We start from the raw sequence: 16,254 nt of genomic DNA on the forward strand, positions 1-16,254 counted from the left end.
GATTGGGCTGTGCTCGGAGTATCCTGCCTTGGCAAATCGCGCTTTGAAGACACTGATGCCCTTTGCAAGTTATGTTCATCCTTTCAAGCACAACCTGCTCATTAACCTGTGTTGAGTTATTCACAATTTTCGCTTAAAAAATAAGGTTTTATATGTAAGATGGTTAAATAAAGAGCAAAATGAACTATTATTATTATTATATTATTATTTGTGCCCTGGTCCTATAAGAGCTCTTTGTCACTTCCCACAAACTGGGTTGTGACAAAAACTCACACTCATTCTTAAGCCTGCGTGTGTGTATGATGTGTGTATGTGTGTATGAGGATGGCAAAAAACAATGATGGCAAAAACCAACATTTGAGAGTGCGCTGACCCAGGTGCTAGAGGGGGTACGCAGCTGGAGGTTGAATGTTTGAAGGGGTACGGGACAATAAAAAGTTTGGCAACCACTGGAATAGACAAATTGTCAAAAAGACAAATTGACTGAGGAAAAAAAAATTGAGCAACCAAACATTGCCATCTCTTACAAATATTTATTGTCAAAACATACCACCCCAAAATATTTTCCATAGCGATGCTAAACATTCAAACATTGTCATCATTTGTATCAAACACAAACATAATGACAGATAATTTCGTTTGGAGAGAATGTTAGGAACAAGGGGTGCATTGTCAAACACATTGACCCGTAGACGGATTGGGAGATTCTTGCAACGTGTTAAAACAGGAGAGCAAACACATACATAACAGACGAGGACAAAGATACATTCCGTGTGTCAGTGGTTCTCGTTTTCCTTCACAATGTTTTCAATTACGTTAGCTAGAACTGTTGAGAGAGACAGGTGAGATTACCATTAAAAAAACTCACAAGCCTGACAGCTATTTATGGTTTTGCTGCAGTCACACAGGAATGGTCCTCCACCTTGACTTATTGAATTACGGAGACTCTGTTGACAGGTTGAGCAACTGTCTGTCTCGCTGTGTGTTCCTATGTATTCACTTTACTCATCACTATTCCACAGCTGTCAGTGCCTTCTCTCTCTGTGCTCTCCATTCCTCTGGCTGTAACTATTTGGGACCGGGAGTTAGCTGGGTGCATTCTCTGATCAGTGGGTCATCATATGGGTAGGCTCCCCACAACACTAGTCAAATTATCTGGATGACGAATGAGGTCTTGTGGAGCCGTTTTGTCAATATTTTGTTTGTTTGGAATGAAGTGTTCAAATTGTATTAGTCACATGCGCCGAATACAACAGGTGTAGACCTTACAGTGAAAGGCTTACTTACGAGCCCCTAACCAACAGTGCAGTTTCAAAAAATATGGATAAAAATAAGCACACCATGACAGTGCATCATCTGTGGATTTGTTGGGGCGGTATGCAAATTGGAATGGGTCTAGGGTTCTGGGATGATGGTGTTGATGTGAGCCAACACCAGCCTTTCAAAGCACTTCATGGCTACAGACGTCAGTGCCACGGGTCGGTAGTCATTTAGCCAGGTTACCTTAGTGTTCTTGGGCACAAGCACTATGGTGGTCTGCTTAAAACATGTTGGTATTACAGACTCGGACAGGAAGAGGTCGAAAATGTCAGTGAAGACACGCCCGCAGTACACGTCCTGGCAATCCGTCTGGCCCTGCGGCTTTGTGTATGTTGACCTGTCTAAAGGTCCTACTCACGTCGGCTGCGGAGAGTGTGATCAAACAGTCTTCCGGTACAGCTGGTGCTCTCATGCATGTTTCAGTGTTATTTTCCTCGAAGCGAGCATAGAAGTAGTTTAGCTCGTCCGGTAGCTCTCGGCTGTGCTTCCCTTTGTAGTATGTAATGGTTTGCAAGCCCCGCCACATCCAACGAGCGTCAGAGCCGGTGTAATTTGACTCGATCTTAGTCCTGTATTTACGCTTTGCCTGTTTGATGGTTCGTCGGAGGGCATAGCGGGATTTCTTATAAGCTTCCAGGTTAGAGTCCCGCTTCTTGAAAGTGGCAGCTCTGGCCTTTAGCTCAGTGCAGATGCTGCCTGTAATCCATGGCTTCTGGTTGGGGTATGTACGTACGGTCACTATGAGGACGACATCATCGATGCACTTATTGATGAAGCCAATGACAGATGTGGTGTACTCCTCAATGCCATTGGAGGAATCCAGGAACATATTCCAGTCTGTGCTAGCAAAGCAGTCCTGTAGCTTAGCATCTGCTTCATCTGACCACTTTTTTATTGATCTAGTCACGGGTGCATCTTGCTTCAATTTTTGCTTGTAAGCAGGAATCAGGAGGATGGAATTATGGTCAGATTTGCCAAATAGAGGGCTTTGTATGCATCTCTATGTGTGGAGTATATGTGGTCCAGAGTTACTTTCCCTCTGGTTGCACATTTAACATGCTGGTAGAAATTTGGTAAAACGGATTTAAGTTTCCCTGCATTAAAGTCCCCGGCTACTAGGAGAGCCGCCTCTGGGTGAGCGTTTTCTTGTTTGCTTATGGCGGAATTCAATGCTATCTTAGTGCCAGCCTCTGACTGTGGTGGTGTGTAAACAGCTACAAGGAATATAGATGAAAGCTCTCATGGTAGGTAGTGTGGTCTCCAGCTTATCATGAGAAACTCTATCTCAGGTGAGAAATAGCTCGAGACTTCCTTAGATATCGTGCACCAGCTGTTGTTTACAAAAGTACATAGACCCCCGCCCCTTGTCGCCACTGTTCTATCCTACCGGTACATCGCATAACCAGCCAGCTGTAAATTGATATTGTCGTCGTTCAGCCACGACTCCATAAAACATGAGATATTACAGTTTTGATGATGCCTCAATGTAACAAACATTGTTGAGGACAGGTTTTTAAAAGGCATCTAGGACTACATAATTAATTCTGGATCTATGAACTCTATGAACCCTGAATACAATAGGCCTATGCTTTTGTGTGAGGACAGATGCTGGAAACGAGAAGCAAGTACAGGGAGTGAACATTTCATGAAACACGGACAGGAACAGAATACGGACAGCGTCTAGACAGGCGAAAACAAAATGACAATAATGCTGACACGGGAACACAACTGAGGAACAAACAGATATAGAGGGGGCAATCAACGAAGTGAAGGAGTCCAGGTGAGTCCATTGAGCGCATATGCGCGTAATGATGGTGACAGGTGTGCATAATGAAGGATTAGCCTGGCAGGCATGACACTTTTGAATATCTACTATAAACATTCAAAATACGGTTTCATTATTTACCTGTTAACAGGTTAAATTGGTGTTGGTTGAAAAATTCTGCCTTAAAAGATCTCTGAAATCCAAGATGTTTCAAGTGTGATGTATGGGTGTATTTTAGAGGGGGGGATTTCAAAAATGTTGTACGACATTTCCACTGGCTGACTATGCACACAGAGAGCACATATTTCCTCTAGTCAGGTGTCGACAGTTCACTAGAGTACAACCTGCTTCACAGGAGTGTCACAGAGTTGTTTTGGAGTGCTGCATACTCCAACGATCATGACCTATCTGACTGCTAACAACGTCGTACTGTTAAAGCCACAACAAGTGGCTCTCCTAATCTGCAGCTGTTTAAGTCGCGTAGATTTTAACCCTCCTGTTATGTTCGATTCCTGTTAATTAATTCTGTGTTCCCGGGCCAAAATGACCACCCCATTATAACTGATTATAAATCCATAATAAAGACACATGCATGTGGGGGTCTAGGAGAGGAAGTGTGTCCATCTGATGATGAACTACATTTTATACACTAATTGTACACTCACACACATTCATTTCTAATGACCGGTAATTTTTGACTGGGAACACAACAGGTGTACAAAAGTTAAATTAAACACCCAAAATGTAATGAAAATCATCAAAAGTTGTTTTGTGTGTTCAGATGCCCTGTGTGGACAAAGTCATGGAACCTTATGAAATCAGATTAAATGAACTACATTTGTCAGAGAGAACTTGGAAATCGGTACAATTCGACCAGAACACAGCAGGAGGGTTATAGGGTTAGACACATACGATGTGTCACTGTTTATTAAAGTATGCAAATTGAAAATTATAGAGCATGCCTTGGAATCATTTACAAGTGCACTTATCATTTTCATGTTGTGCATATACAAAGAAAAAGGGAGCAACTAGACCAAGTGTGAGCCATGGCTAGATCTTTCAAAATAAAAGTGCAGTGTCCCATAAACTGGGAGTAGGTCGGATGAGAATGACTACTTCCAATGGGGTGGGCTAGTGCCTTGGTCTGCTCTGGCTGTAGGAAACAATGATGTTGGTACTGCAGGCTGGTGCAGAGGTGGCTGGTGAGAACCAACCCCAACCCTGCAGTGGGTGGACAACTTCCAGAACCACACTCAATTCTTATGTAAAGAATATGTCAGTGTTTGACTTCTGCCAACAAGTCGTCAACGCACCTGCAAAGATGACAGGCACAGGAACGTGTGAAGCATAACTGCCACCTTTTTAGATTCCCCAATGAGTACACCTCCAAGCAGCCCCAAGAATCCAAAAACATCCCTCCTCCTGCCCGGCCGAGTTGATGTGGAGGCCAAACCCATGCTGCTGGCTGGTGCTGCATGCTAACCCTTCACAGAGAAAGCTGAGGAGTATGCCACCGGCCCTGCAGGGACGAAACTGAGCTGAGGGAAAAGGTGTCGTCAATCAGACGTCCATGTTGTCATGTTATCCAGCTGTGTCCAGCATCTAGTGGCTATTAGAGATTAATGTGTAGCAGGTGCTGGGTGTCTAGACTATTACAGAGAGAAAGAGAGAGGAGTAACAGAGTAACGCTCCCTCGCTCCCTCCCCCCTTCGCCCTCTGAGTAATTGAATGTGCAGGTACATCTTGGGTAGTTGCCAGCACTTTGGGCTGCTGTAATGTTTTTTTTTTTTGCTTCTTGACATCTCACTTTTTGGGCTATTACATACCTCACGCCACTAGGCTAACCCTATTCGAATGACAACGCAACATGAGAAACGCCAGATTTACTTGTAAAAACAGCTATTGGAAGACTTTACATTGAAAGCTATTAATGTTAGTCCTTTACATGTAAACAGTTTTTTTCTTCTCTATCTTCTTTGGCTGCTTTTGAGTGATATAAAATGACTTGGCAAGGTGTCTGGAATAGGACCCTCACCAAATTTCTCCATTTAAATCATAAAAACCTGGTGGGTTTGGCTTCCTGTATTGACATGGGGGAAGTGAGCCGAGGTATTCAATCAAATGTTCTTGAAAAAGTAGTCCAGGCAGGCAAAACTAATGGGACAATGTCACCCAATATTTATTGCCATGGGGTAATGGTTTGTGTAACAATACGATACTAATGGTGTTTTTTGTTATTCATTGTTAGTGTTGTGTTGCAATATGTGGGTTACCGCTAAATGTCGTAATCCACCACAGGTGACCAGAGAAGTTATTTATGAATTCAACAACTTAACCGATGTGTGCAAAACTCCCCCATTTCATATTAATATGGGAAATCCATTGAACCTGTCTCTTTCTTTTTTCAGTGACATCATGAATACATAGATTACTAATTTTGGGGATAATTAATATGGCACAGTAATTGTATAATCCTTCAAAGTCTGCATTTACACAGGCAGCCCAATTCTGATCTTTTGCCCAATAATTGGCAAAAAAGCTGACCTGATTGTTCAAAAGACCAATTATCCGGCTAAAGATCAAAATTGGGCTGCCTGTGTAAACGCAGCCATAGTCACATAATATTGTTTGACCATTGGGTGATAATTACAGTGAGGATCACAGTAGTACATTAAATACTCTGTTAAATAATGCACAAAAATATATAATTGACATACCATTGGTTTAAAGCCTATCCACCATTATGGGTAAGATTTATTGGGCTACAGTATATGAACATGCATTGATTGCAATTGGCCAGTAAGTGTGAATGGAAAACCTTATTTGTGACCAATTGACAGTCTCTGTGATTGTGACGCCTGCTCCATTCACCGGCATCTATGGCCGCTCCTGGCTCTAGGCCCTTGCTGGCTATCAGTCTCAGGGGCTAAGAGGATAACGTGTTAGCTGATATCTCAGTTCAGTGTGGTGCTGAAATGGGAAAAGGGGAGCCTGGAGAGGTAATGATGGACCACTTTGATTTCTCCTGAGAAAGAGGAATTCAACAGCCCCACGATGGCAGATGGGGCTCTCCATTGGACTCTGAGACCTAGGACACACAGCAGGACCAAACTGAGAGAGTTAAGGGGACACATTGTGATTGTAATGTATGTGTATATTGTATGTGTGATAAAGCTGTTAAGTGGACAGCTGGGAAGTGTCATAGCATGTGAATACATAGCCTATGCAATACCACAGTCTGAATACTGATAATAGCTTTTTAAAGTTAACTATTTAATATATATTTATCGCACCGGTATTGCTTATCTTTGGCATATCGGAAAACAGACCCTGATGAATTATCTTGTATCGAATTCCAGGTAGGAGGCAGCCCATATATCCATTGTATGCTCGATAATGAAACAAACAAACACCGCACTAAACGTGACTTCACCACCACTCCCACACACTGGCTGTTGGCTTGGAGAGTGAGCTGGCGGGAATGAATCGGTGCCAGGCTGGGGTCCCCTTTCTCCCTTCTGACTGAGACTGAGGCTCCCCAGTCATGGATCACAGAGCTGTAGAAGAAGCTAATAGCCCTCTCTTAGCTGGCCTGTGCTAAATTCTCCCTCCACTAAAATTATTCCTTGGGGAATCAATGGGCCCATTCTTTTGTAAGCTGCAGTTTGCTTGATGGTCCTAACCTCGATGTGAAACAGTAGACAGTAATGGGGAAACATAAAACATAATACTTGTGTGACCAGCTTGTCATTGGCTCTTCAGGCTGGCTTGTGCTAAGAATTTTGCCCGAGATAGAAGATTCAGTGCAGGGATTACTGGGGTAACACAGCCCTCCTAACGTTGGAGATGGAATCACAGAAACCAATTAATTTGTGTTGCACTACACACGTGATGTTTGGACATGGGGTTGATGGGAAGGGGACAGAGCTTTTGATAGGCGACACCACAATTGAAATGAACACTGATGTCACCCTTTCATTTACTGCATATTCCATGTTCTTTGCAAATAAAATCACAGATGGTGAAACCCTCCCAGGATTACATTTTGACAACCCCCTTTTTATCTTGTATTCCCCAAAACGTCAGTTTTGTTTCATGTTTTGGAGGAAACAAAACCCTTTAGGATAACTTCATAATTTAATTCTATTTCCCTTATTTTGGACGTTGTGGTCTGCGGTAGCACCTTGAAAGAAGGGATCAAAGATTCAACCACAGGCATTCTTTCTCTTTCTGCATTCCGCGTTTTGATTGAGATCCACAAAAATGTCTCAACATTTAAAACAGACGACAGTGTTTTGGAAAAACAAACATCTCTGTTTCAACTTTGAGCCTAATGCTCATCATTTTTTCTCTAAACCCTTTTTATGGCTTCCAGTAATTGTTCCTTCAGGGCCTAACCACAGGGATAGCTACACTTCACCCAAAGAGCTTAGCCTAGCCCTTCACCACAACATCTCTGCTGTCTCGCCACCAGAACCTGGTACTGGGCCTCTCGTTTACCAAATAGACCAGTAGATTGACACTCAGACAGAAACCCTCGGCTCCTTGGCCCCTCAAATCAATTATTACAGGTCTGCCCAGACTTTCCCAACTTTCTAAGAAAGAAAGAAAGCGTTCCTCTGATGATCTCCAAAAACACCAGACCCAATTCCAAAAGAAATCGCCATACCCCTGACACTGTCGCCAAGGCAGAGAGTTTAAAAAGCCACATAAAATCATAAACCGTCCATAAATCCCCTATTAAATATTTAAAAATCCTGATGATGTAACTTGCCAAATCAGGCATTTATATTGTCCCAGGGAGGATGTGAAGCTTGCGCGGAGTGGCACAGCACAAATTTAAGGAGATTTAGCCTTAAGTGTTCATGGCAGACCAGCAGAGTAAAGTACCCAAATCAGCTTAATGTGGCTAAGCCTAAATATTTACAAAATCAGTCATAATGGGCTACTCCCCTGGCAGTACCATCCTTAGGTGTCAATGCAATATATAATGTATACGAATAGAGAGGATCCAGCAGACTTTTAATACCACAAAGACCACTGATACTGTATAGTGTTAAAGTAGGTTCTTAAGGCTGTCACACATTTCTGGCCAGCAAATCTTATAGTATATCTGAGAAGCAATCAATTATAATATCCACATAAGACAACTCTTGCTCTCTCTCCTATAGTGTACTGTGGCGTCTGTGTATGAATACTGTGTGAGGATGAAAAATGAGAACACCAATTGAATTGACATAGTGTATTCTATTGTATAGACTGTGTCTGACTGCAAAATGTTCGCTCTGGGTGGCTGGTTCTGCATCATTGCAACAATCACACGTCCCACAATGTCTCGGTGTCTTGGCTCTAGTGGCAGGGCTCTTGCTCAGAGCTTGTCTCTTATTTGGTTACTATTACTGAGCCTTTGTTTGGACTTCAATGGAAGCTGATATGAGTTGTAAGGGGAGCCTGATGGTACAAGAGTCTCTTGAAAAGGTCAAACACTGTGGTTTGTTTTTCCTAGGATCCCTTTGGGATGCTGGGTTAATGTCTTGAAGGCCTGTTACCTGTGAGCAATAAGGAGCTACATCACCTCTGCCAGTTGGTCAATTAGAAACAAGCTGGTCTTTCTCATCCTGCCAATCTGTAGAGTGTAAACAACTCATATCATGTTGAAATGAAAATCTGGAGGTGACAAGGCCCATACCTGATTTAAAAGATGGCTTACCTTTATAGAAAACATGATTCATTCGTTTTACTGTACAGAGGAAAAAAATCACATATTTCATTACGTAGACATAAAAGAAATCAGGTCTTGATAAAATATATGAATTGGCGTGAGCTGAGTCTTGCTGCAACAGAAATGTATTGCATGCATGCATCAAGCAAGGAATTTCCCCTTGAATCATGACATGACATTATTCAATTTACTTTTACAATTGAAGTCGAAAGTTTACATACACCTTAGCCAACTACATTTAAACTCAGTTTTTCACAATTCCTGACATTTAATCATAGCAAAAATTCCCTGTCTTAGGTCAGTTAGGATCACCACTTTATTTTAAGAATGTGAAATGTCAGAATAATAGCAGAGATAATTATTTGTTCAGCTTTTATTTCTTACATCACACTCCCAGTGGGTCAGAAGTTTACATACACTCAATTAGTATTTGGAAGCATTGCCTTTAAATTGTTTAACTTGGGTCAAACTTTTCAGGTAGTCTTCCATAAGCTTCCCACAATAAGTTGGGTGAATTTTGGCCCCTTCCTCCTGGCAGAGCTGGTATAACTGAGTCAGGTTTGTAGGCCTCCTTGCTCCCACACGCTTTTCAGTTCTACCAATCTGCCAACAGATTTTCTATAGGTTGAGGTCAGGACTTTGTGATGGCCACTCCAATACCTTGACTTTGTTGTCCTTAAGCCATTTTGACACAACTTTGGAAGTATGCTTGGGGTCATTGTCCATTTGGAAGACCCATTTGCGACCAAGCTAACTTCCTGACTGACGTCTTGAGATGTTGATTCAATATATCCACAGAATTTTTCCATCCTCATGATGCCATCTATTTCTTTTTGTGCACCAGTCCCTTCTGCAGCAAAGCACCCCACAACATGATGCTGCCATCCCCGTGTTTCAATGTTGGGATTGTGTTCTTAGGCTTGCAAGCCTCACCTTTTTCCTCCAAACATAACGAAGGTCATTATGGCCTAATAGCTCTATTTTTGTTTCATCAGACCAGAGGACATTTTTCCAAAAAGTACAATCTTTGTCCCCATGTGCAGTTGCAAACCATAGTTTGGCTTTTTATGGCGGTTTTGGAGCAATGGTTTCTTCCTTGCTTAGCGGCCTTTCAGGTTATGTCGATAAAGGACTCATTTTTACTGTGGATATAGATACTTTCGTACCTGTTTCCTCCAGCATCTTCACCAGGTTGATTTGCACTTTTCGTACCAAAGTACGTTCATCTCTAGGAGACAGAACGTGTCTCCTTCCTGAGCAGTATGACAGCTACGTGATCCCATTATACATGCATATTATTGTTTGTACAGATGAACGCGGTACCTTCAGGTGTTTGGAAATTGCTCCCAAGGACGAACCAGACTTGTGGAGGTCTAAAAAACAAATTCTGAGATCTTGGCTGATTTCTTTTGATTTTCCATGATGTCAAGCAACGAGACACTGAGTTTGAAGGTAGGCCTTGAAATGCATCCACAGGTGCACCTCCAATTGACTCAAATTATGTCAATTAGCCTATCAGAAACTTCTAAAGCCATGATATAGTTTTCTGGAATTTTCCAAGCTGTTTAAAGGCACAGTCAAGTTAATGTATGTAAACTTCTGCCCCACTGGAATTGTGATACAGTGAATTATAAGTGAAATAATCTGTCTTTAAAGAATTGTTGTAAAATTACTTGTGTCATGCACAAAGTAGATGTCCTAACCGACTTATCAAAACTATAGTTTGTTAACAGGAAATGTGTGGAGTGGTTGAAAAACAAGTTTTAATGACTCCAACCTAAGTGTATGTAAACTTCCGACTTCTCTATCAATGTTATCAATATGATTTTTTTCAGGTTATTTATTTGAAAAGGTTCGGAACCGCTGAGGCACATGGTCCACTCCGGGTGCTGTCACTGTAAAGGCAAGGAAGGAATATTTATCATTCCACAGACCTGAACCTGTGTCAATTGGCCCATTCTATTCAGTAGATGTGGTTGCATGAGTGCTGCCGGGTTAAGAGTGCACTGACCTCCCAGAGCTGGCCTCATTCCGATGACTTCATCGAGCAAGGACCTTATCTCAGCAGTATATGATGGCAGAGGGCCAAGAGTTACGAACAGTTTTGTTTTTCTAACTTTTGTCTGTATGGTGTTTTGGATAAGTGCACGTTACATGGGGTATAACTTCTTTTTTTGTCACTTCAACACACACAAGAGACCAGAAGTACATCAGGAATGTTAAGTGCAGTGTGTTGGAGACATCAGAGGATGTATAACTAGTAAAACTAGTAAAAGTAATGACCCAGTCTGACTTCAGGGCAAAACAAAGAGTTGGTGAGAATAGGCTACTGTATGAAAGGGGTCACTGCACACAGTCTGTGTGTTTTATGGTCAGCTGCCTAGGAAGTGGAACAAATCCTTCACCTGGTTATAATCAGGCAAATACTGTACATTTGACATTTTAGTCATTTAGCGGATGCTCTTATGCAAAGTGACGGACAATACATGCATTCATCTTGAGATAACTGGGTGAGAAAACCACGTGCCACGGTCGTAGCAAGGACATTTTCCCTAAAAAAAAGTAGTCATCAGCAAGGTCAGTCTTTTTTTTCCAGATGGGCAGGGACTAAGCTATCATAGCTTCAGGGGGAATGTGGTTCTACCATTGGGGTGGTAGGACAGAGAAGAGCTTGGAATGGGCTTAATTGGAACTGAACCCCTGTAGGGGTGGAACAGCCAAGAGACCAGAGGTGGCTCGGGTTGGGGTGTAGGGCTTGAGCATTTACAGTATATCTGGAACTGTGTGATTATTTGCTTAGAATACACACAGCTGTAAAGAAATTAAATAGTGGTTCATTGATATCAATAAAAAAATACAATAAACCATGAAACATCTACAAAGAGAAGATGCCTCTATAGTGCAGTAAATTGTCCATAGTTTGTTTTGTAGACAGCATCTACTTGCTGTGTAGAATCGGTCTCAGTCCACAGGTGATTGCTGTATTGGGGTTCACAGCGATAATCACATTAGTAGAAAGTGACCTGATTTAGTCAACACATCTTTCACTATTCCAACTAGGTTCTCTCAGTAAGTCAAGTGATGATTCCACGTTTTCCCCCCTTATTTTAGTATAATTATAACCATCCACAAAAATGTATCAGCCACACTGTTTGCCAGTTAGGATGTAATAGAGTCTCTGAAGAACAGGGAGTCTTTCCTCCACCTGTCCGCCAGTGTAGTACCATTATGTTTTACTTTTCAAAGCCCTGGCCGCGATTAATCCATCAAATGCACTACTTGCCTCTGGAGATGTAATCTGACGTTGCTTGCATATCCTATTTACAATCTGAAAAAAATGTGTGGCTCATATGTGTTGTCAGTGAGGGTATAGCGGGCTGTGCATCATCATATTACAGTGGGATGGATTACACCGAAATGTGTGGTCCGTGGCATGTCAGTCATTCTACACACAGAGATTATACGTCATGTGTCATTGACTTGGCCCTAATACTGTATGGTAATAATGGTACGATAAGGAAGTGGAGAAATAAGTATGCGTGTTGCATGTGTGGGTGTACGCTAATCTTTATATGTCAATCTACAAAAGTCACAAACTGTCGCAGCATTTCATGTGATTTTCCCCGTCCCATTAGGCTACTGGAATACCTTCAAAGGCCTGATTAGCCAGCCCCTGTTTCTAGTCTTGAGATTGGTGCATGAGTAGCAATTACTAGCTGCTGTATCACAGCTATTGTCTTTGTGGTAATTCTTTCCAGGGAAAGGTAGTTTAAAAAAAAATGTGACGTGACTAAGATCGTGTATTAGCTGACTCTTTGTTCAGTTATTATTGGTGTAATTGGTGATTAACGTTCAGGCTATTCTTATTCCAAAGGTAAAGTATGTGTATGTAGCTACTGTATCTTGTTGAATCCCCCCCAGTATCATCAGAATATGACATGTAAGGGGTTCTCAAAATATGTGATGAACCAGGGTATTTCTGTCCTGTCATTAGAACAACATTCACATATTCTAGACATGGCAGACCATCCAAATCCAAGTGACGTTCGAAGATGAACAGTACAAAGGCATTTCTCTGGTGTCCTCCACATGTCCGACACATCCGTCTGCCCACCTCCGGGCCAAATAGAGACAAATTAAATCTGCTGCCTGGCTGCCTGGGGGAGCTGTGAGCTGCTGCGCTGCGGCTCCATTGGCGCCTGTAGAAGAGCGCAATAAATCCGTACTGCTTTGAGCAGTAATTAGTGCTGGATCAGGGCTAGCGGGGCAGTCTCCCCGGCCTGGCTGGCGTTGAAGAGGAGACAGGTGCCACCAGTCCAGTGGCCTAAGCCCATAAGAAGCCAGCAGGAGTTGGTTGGAGCTGCCCCCTCTGAGCACGGAGCCCAGCAGAGCCGGGACAGGCTGGAGGCTGCCTGGGAAACTAGAATGCCAGTCAGTCCTCCTGACACTAGACCACTGATCCCACTGCTGATCCGCTACTTTGTTTTACTGTTTATTCTCCTCCCTTTCTTGCGGTTTGGTCTGATGGAGGTAGACTCTATTGGGTGATGGGGCTTTGTACGAGTCTCGGAGGAGAAATAGTTGGAGGAGAGTATACATGGGTGGACTATTTGTATCTTTGGCCTACTCTATGACCCTACAGACACACAACACTCACACTAGACCCTAAACTTCTGATAGGATGACAATGATGAAAGACATGTTCCCATGATGCATTGGGAGAACAATTGGGCTATAGTCCAATGCAAAGAGATGACGAGAGAATGAGAAAAGAGAGGAGAAGAGACTGAGGACCTTCCTAATAAAGTAACTTGGACAATCTTGTTCCCATTACATTTAAAGCTGAGGTGTAGATGGCTACAGTACATTGATCCCGTAGATGAGGCAGTCAGAGGTCAAACTGTGGAAATGATAGGGGGGATTAAGGTGGCCTCTCTAATGTCAAATTTGTATCACATTGAATTTTAAGGAAATTAAAGCAGCATCTGAACGGTTTGGACAAAGACCAACACTTAGCCACAGTTAGCCACCACAAGCTAACACAAGATAGACCGTTTTTCAGAGGGAAAAACATTTGCAGAGGAAAGCAGTACTTGTGCGCCCTCTGTGTACAGCCCAGGGTTGTGACAAGTTATATAATCCCCAGAGCATTGGTGGGAACCAGGAGAGGTCAGAGGTCAACCAACAGTTAGATCAGTGGGAAACCTCAGGGGTGATTATGTGATGGGGATTAGCTTTGGCGAAAACTGAGACGGGCTCCAATGGAATTTACATTCACTTTACAGTGATTTTAACATTATGTGAAAACTGTCAGATGAAAGGTAATTTAAATGGTTTTAAAGTGCAAACTGTTCACTTTGTAATTGAAAAGGTAAATGACATGTCTTCAGCCTTGTACCTTCTACCAAAACCATTTCTTATGGCAGCATATCATGCCTTGAAGATACTTCCTATAACTAAGGTTGTAAAAAGTCAAGAAAACACCCCAATTAATAAAGTATCTATGAAAGTACTTTCATTAATTTTAATTTCATTAGGATCCACATTGTCTGCCATGATGACAGCTAGTCTTCCTGGGGTCAGACAAAAATACTCTAAAAACATTTTTCAAAACCATACATTTAAAAAACCTGAAAGGTAACATTTAACATTCAAAAAACATATTCAGGGATCAGTATCTGTCCAGTCATATGGTTAATCTTATTAGATGTACTTTTAATGTTTTATTGAATAAGAATTCACTTTTGACTTGGGAAATATGAGTTGGTAAGGAGTTCCATTCAGCGATGGCGATGTACTGTATATAACTGTTGATTTGAGGAGGGTTTTTTTTAGGTCTGGGGGATATCCGATGCCACAAATTAGCCTGTCTCGCCTGTTTGGTGATATTGTCTCTTGAGAAATAATGTTTTTTTTGGTAGGATTGCATTTCTGAGAAAAATCTAAAGACTGGATAGTAATTTACTTAAACCAGAAGGCCATGAGAGGTTATTGTGTATTCGGTTGATATCTGCAGAGCAGTGAAGAGCTAGTCTGGCAGCTCTGTTTTGAGCTTGCTGAAGTTTTTAACCATACTGTAGGTGTTTTTAACCATACTCTAGGTGTGAGAGCACCAAAGATTGAATCACCTTACAAAGAGCAGAGAACGTTAAATACCCTGAGTAATTTAATTGTCAGAGCTATACTTTTCCCCATTTTAATAATAATAATGTTATTAACAATGTAATATGATCAGACCAGCAGAGCAATGAGTCCAACATAAAGCCAAGTAGTTTAGTTTACTTTTTCACTTCTTCTACAGGCACCCATCCATTGACAAGTTAATTGCGAGTCACCAGCAAGCATATTTTTATGGCCGAACACAATATATTTGGCCTTGGAAATGTTTAACAACAATTTGTTCTCAGCAATCCACTCGGATACAGTTGTTAAGTCATTGCTCTGTACAACCATTAACTCATTATGTGCTGATGCGGCACTATATATTGTTGAGTCATCAACATATATTACCACTGGTGCTTTTTCAATTAGAGATGGTAAATCATCAGTACAAATGTTGTAGAGGAGTGGGCCTAGGGAGCTGCCTTGTGGAATACCACAGCTTAGACATACTGTCTGAGAAACTTTCATTAAAGAAAACTCTTTGCCTTTTCCTGGATAGATAGCTTTCCATCCAGGATAGAGCTGTGGATGTGAATCCATAACACTTGAGTTTACCTATCAATACAGTTCATTCAATGTAGTTCATGATCAATTACTGTACATCAAAAGCAGCACTAAAGTCTAACAACGCTACATCCACTAACTTGTCATCCACAATTTTTAGCCAACCATCTGCCATTTGTGCTAAGGACGTACAGTGGTTCTTCCTGTAAAAGTTGAGTCACACTGCAGCACACTTTCCTGCAGCTGCCGCGGAATTCTATGGCACGTTATTTAAGTGTCAGCCATTGTTGCCAATAATGCTAGTTAGTGCTATATTATATATTATTTATTATATTGGCTGTACTAGAGAATTTAAAACCGTTTTTTTTGTAAGAACATAGTATATGGGATTGATTTTAAGAAATGTAGCTTAATTAATTTGATTCAAATTATGGTGTTTCTTTTGCAATAAAAATTAAAAACGAAACCCTCTGGGTTTCCGTTGGGAAATATGGCGCTGTACAATGTCGGGAGTAGGCTACTAAGAGCAAAATAATCCTAACATTTCCACACCCAAATTGTAGGCTAACCAATACCCAAACAGAGAAACAGTGAAATAAAAATCTAATTGATTTATCAAGACCAGTCCCTATGCTTGTCTCAGAGCAGGGCAAAACAGTGCGGAATAGTTGACCACATGCGGATATGTTAGGTTCTGCTTTTCTTTTCTTAGTCAGCCTTGTGTTCTTTTTCTTTGTGTTCTTGAACATTGCCATGTTTCTTTGTGTTCTGGAACGTAGCC

Source organism: Oncorhynchus clarkii, chromosome 20 (assembly GCF_045791955.1).
Source record: "Oncorhynchus clarkii lewisi isolate Uvic-CL-2024 chromosome 20, UVic_Ocla_1.0, whole genome shotgun sequence".
In the NCBI taxonomy this organism is placed as follows: Eukaryota; Metazoa; Chordata; class Actinopteri; order Salmoniformes; family Salmonidae; genus Oncorhynchus; species Oncorhynchus clarkii.